This window comes from Galendromus occidentalis, unplaced genomic scaffold, assembly GCF_000255335.2.
Source record: "Galendromus occidentalis unplaced genomic scaffold, Mocc_1.1 scf7180000076942, whole genome shotgun sequence".
NCBI classification, from domain to species: Eukaryota; Metazoa; Arthropoda; class Arachnida; order Mesostigmata; family Phytoseiidae; genus Galendromus; species Galendromus occidentalis.
Window position 1 is genome coordinate 10,243 of NW_003804931.1, and position 5,121 is coordinate 15,363.

Below are 5,121 nucleotides of genomic sequence, written 5' to 3' on the forward strand. Positions count from 1 at the left end.
CTGATGAGTGTGTTCAGGCAGTATTTTTGAATGCCCGTATCGCTCGCCTCCCAATCCTATTGGTGGCACTTTACTCTAGCAATGTTGCCCATTTACGCGCACTTGGATATTTTCTCACCTCTCACCTCGGAGGCTCCTCCTCCCCTGTTATTGTACTCGGCGATTTCAATGTTGACCTTCTCTCAATGTCCACTTCCACGACCTCGTTCCGTGCAACATTTCAGAATCTCGGCCTCTCTCCCGTCCACTCACACACCACCAGACCTGCATCTGGCACCTGCCTTGATCACATCTGGATCTCTGCTGATTGTCCATTCGCTCTTGACTCAGTCACCATCCATGACTGCCTCGAATTCTCTGACCATTACTCTGCATCAGTCTCACTCTCCTCTCTTCTCCCTCAGCTTAATCAAACCGCTCCCCCTCAAACCTTACGCCGAATTTTCAGCTCTCGTAACTATGCACGTTCCCTCTCCACGCTCTCTCGGGAGAACTGGTCTCCCCTGTACGGATGCGACGATGTGGATCTCGCCTTGCAGATCTTCGAAACCCGCCTCCCCCCCCAGATGAACCGCGACATGTCGGTAAACATTGCTCGGATCCCCTCGGAACTGGTGGCCTCGGATTCCTGCCCTTTCCTTATCTAATTAGGCGATCTATGATTATTTTGGTTTCTTGGCGACAAAATCTCGACATTCTTGGGGTGGGCTCCCAATATTTTTGTCACCCCGAATAAAAAAATTGGGGTCCCCCCCATATAAACCGCAATATCTCGGTAACCTTTGCTCGGATCGTCTCGAAACTTGTGGCCTTGCATTCCTAGGCTTTTCCACATCTAATCAGACGATCTATGATTATCCTGGAGCTTTCTTGGAGACAAAATGTCGACATTCTTGGGGTGGACTCCCAAATTTCCTTGTCGCCCTGGATAAAAAATTGGAAGTCCCCCCCTGTAAACCGCAACATCTCGGAAACCATTGCTTGTGTCGGGGCTACTATCTTCCTGGGAACGTCAAACGTCCGTCTACACCTCCGTGTGACCACGACATTCGGTCACGCTACCTACGCTGGCTCCTGACAGCGATTCCACCTCTACCGGCTACCATACAGATATAAATTCTTCACTGCGTCTCCACTCCTCAACACCGTCCTGCGCGTCGGACACGCCGGATTCTGCCTCAACACCTCCGCGAGGCACAGGTACAGCAGGATAGGTGACCGCACTTCGTCGTCTGGGGGTCTTCTGGCACCAGCAAACATATGGCACACTTGTAATGTGCCATCATCCGGTTTCGCACGTCCTCCTCCGTCCATCCCGCCGGGTGTTGTGGACCCGCCGGCTTCAGCTCCGCCGTAGACTCCTCCGGCGACGTCACCCGCTGGCTCCAAACTCGCCGCGCCGTCATGGCCGGCGTTTCGCCTTCACGCGGCCGGACCGCCACCACCGGCTCCTCGACCGGCCGTTCTTCCTCCGGTTCATCAAAGGGGCGGTTCCCCAAGAAGAAAGGGTCCTCTTCGTCATCTTCTTCACTGGACTCCTCCAGAACGTTTTCTGCCTGCTGAACTCCTCTGTCTTCCGGCTCCGCACGAACGTCTTCTACCGGCTGGACTCCTCTGGCTACCGGCTGGACTCCTCTGGCTTCCGGCTGGACTCCTCTGGCTACCGGCTGGACTCCTCTGGCTTCCGGCTCTTCCTCTGCCACCGGGGGCATATCTCTCGGACTTGGACACGCCGCCCGCAGATGCCCCGTTCCGCCACATCGGAAGCAGGTGCGCGCGGGACAGTTCCTCTCGAAGTGCCCGACCTCGTTGCAGCCCCTACACGGCCGTCTTCTTGCACTGCACGCCGGCGACCCCGTCTCGTGCCTGTTGTCTAAGCAATCGGCGCACACACTCATGACGACTTGTTCGCAAGACACCACACGTCGAACTGACTGCTGCTTCGTTCGACTCGAGCGTTCCGATCTCTTTTCCGTCGGGGGTGTCTTCTTTCCGCCAGTCTCAGCATGCATCGCCCGCTCGCTCTGCCATCGCTACCTCCTAGCTGTCCTCAACTTGAACATTTCTTCTCCACTGTCTACCCACACATTACCGCCAGCATATTTTCTCCTAGTTCATCATCTATTCCTAATTTCCCTTCTGCCTTTTCCGCCTAAGCATCTACTTCGTATATTTGCCTCGGGAATGCACTGTTCGCTTCGGCCGAACACTTGCTTCACCCTCTTTCCGTCGTTCTTGAGCTTCTCTCCCCGTCAACGGTGTAGCCTCAAATTTCTGGTGATTTCGAGCCCGTACGCTCTTCGATTTCGGCGCGCCGTCTTTTCTAGAGTCGTCACTTGATTCGTAACGATTGGATATGATGAACCACGTACTGCTTCATCTTCGGAAACCAGTAAAGCCGCCTCATTATTTCGATTGTTTTCTCAATTCCAAAGTGTCCCGCCTTATCGTGTGCCATTACCAGCACGTGCTTTCGCATTTTCGCCGGTACCACAAAGCTCAAGCATCCCTTCTCGGCATGAAACAACACTCCACCCCTCAATTTAAAGTCTCTGGTCATCGTCTTCTCCCGTACCGTCCTATCTTCCACAGGTTTCCGCATCATTTTTATCTTTTCCTGTATATCGACATCATCCGCCTGTATCATCATCATTTCATCATAGGTTCGTACCGCCGTACACGCTAGTGTCGCGGTAGTATCCGTAGGCAACTCCTCCTCTATTGAAGCTTCTCCCGCTTCTTCGAACGGCTCCCTACTCAGCGCATCCGCATGTTCCATTTTCATTCCCGCCCGGTGTTTGACTTCGAAATCGAATTCCGCTATCTTGTCCCACCACCGACAAAGTTGTGGTGATCCATTCTTTGTTTTCAAAGCCGCTACCGCGCTGCAATCCGAAACCACCGTGAATTTACTTCCATGAAGATAGTGCCGTAGTCTCTCCAAGCTCCACACAACCGCCAGTTGCTCTAACTTCGTGGAATGATAATTTCGCTCCGAATCCGACAATTTCCGACTTATCGCGTAAACCATCCGAAGTTTACCGTCTACCTTCTGGAGCAAAATCGCGCCTAAACCAACGCAGCTAGCATCGGTGTGTAGCTCGGTTTCTTTCTCTGGATCGAACCTCACTAGCACTGGATCCTTCAGTAATGCTTCCTTTAATTTCGTGAACGCCTCTTCTGCCCTTGAATTCCATTCGAATTTAGCTTCCTCCCTAAGTAACGCTGTCAACGGACCCGCTATAGTCGCATAATCTTTAACAAACCGCCTGAAGAAACTTGTCAATCCCAACCACCTTCTCACTTCGTGTACGTTCTTTGGTCTTGGAAATTCTTCGACTGCCGCTAGTTTCCTAGTACCTGGTCGAACCCCTTCTACCGACACTTTGAATACCAGAAATTCTACCGTCTCCATGAAAAACTTGCATTTACTCAATCTCATCGTCAGTCCCGCTTCCTTCAACGCCATCAAAACTGCCTCGATTTGTCTCAGATGCTCTCGGTAATCGTCTGCCGCCGTGATGAGATCATCCAGAAAAGGGTGAACTTGATTTCCCCCGCCTTCTTCACGCACCTTCATCATAAGCTCCTGGAAGCAACTCGGTGCACCAGACAGTCCCATCATCATGACTGTAGGCTGATAATGACCGTCGGGCGTGACGAACGCCGCCTTCTGAGCCGCCTCTTTCGCCATGGGGATTTGGAAGTACCCCCACGCTAAATCAAACGTTGAGTATAAAATCCTACCCCCGACTTCATCTAAGATGTCGTCAATTAATGGGAGCGGATAATTCGGTGCGCCCCGATTTGCGCGCAAGTCGATTTGCGCGCAGCTCCGATTTGAGCGCGGATCCAATTTGAGCGCGAATCCAACTTGAGCGCAGATCCGACTTGAGCGCAGATCCGAATTGAGCGCGGATTCAAATTGAGCGCGATCAATGTGAGCGCGATCAATATGAGCGCGATCGATTCAAGCGCAATCAATATGAACGCGATCGATTCAAGCGCAATCAATATGAACGCGATCAATTTGAGCGCAAGTCCGACTTGCGCGCATGGACTTTCGCAGTAAAACAAAGCGGCACGAGTTCAAGTTCATAATACACCGAGAAGAGAAGATTTCGGAGGACGGAAAATGTTCGCTGATCAGACCGCCCGAACTCGACTCGGCGACGATGATCGGCATCCTTGCTTCCACGGTTCAGTGGTTTCGATTTTCTATTCCACAAAATCACGAGTCACAGCTGGTCACTGCTCTCTGCGGGTCGCCATTTTGTGCTTGGAAATTTCGAAATGTCGTACGAATTCATCGAGTCAACGAAAGGCAAGCCCCTTCTCGTCGTTAGCGGGTATCTCTACCGAAGAGATCGTAAGAAGTGGCGATGTCTTTCGAAAGACTGCAATGCGCGCATCGAAATCGTCGATGATAAGCTCGGGGTAAGAACACTAATCCGTCCGGATTCGAAGGGCATCTCATATACCCCAAAGTCACGGCTCGGTGACCTATCACTCATCTCGCCTCAACTCCAAACAGGTCGTCCCGGTCCATGAACACTCCACCGACAATCTAGACGTGACAGTTCGGAGAAAGCTTAAGGAACTCGAAAGAACAGCCCGAGCCGCCCCCAGCGAATACAAGACTTCGTTGCTTGTCGATTCCTTGGTCGGTACGTTTAGATCAGAGGCAGTCATTGGCCGTCTACCGAACCTTCATCTGCTGCGAAAAAATGTGGACTACGCACGGAAGAAGACCGAGCAGAATCTAGGAAATCCCGGGAGGACTCGAACCGACCTCAGAATATCAGACTCTGATAAGATGACTTTGAAGGACGATTTGTTTTTGCACTTCGACTCCGGAGAAGAAGATCCAGACAGGATAATCGTCTTTGCAACCAGTCAAAATTTATCGCTCCTTCGCGAGTGTCCTGAATAGTTTGTCGATGGCACGTTTAAGGTTGCCCCACTAATGTTCACACAGTTGTACTCCATTCACGTCAAGCTAATTGAAGAGAACGTAGTTCCGGTTCTCTACGCTTTGTTGCCCGACAAGAGAGCTTCGACCTATGGTCGACTCGTGGATAGTCATAGTTATAGTTGACTCCTTAGACGGGTATGACCCTC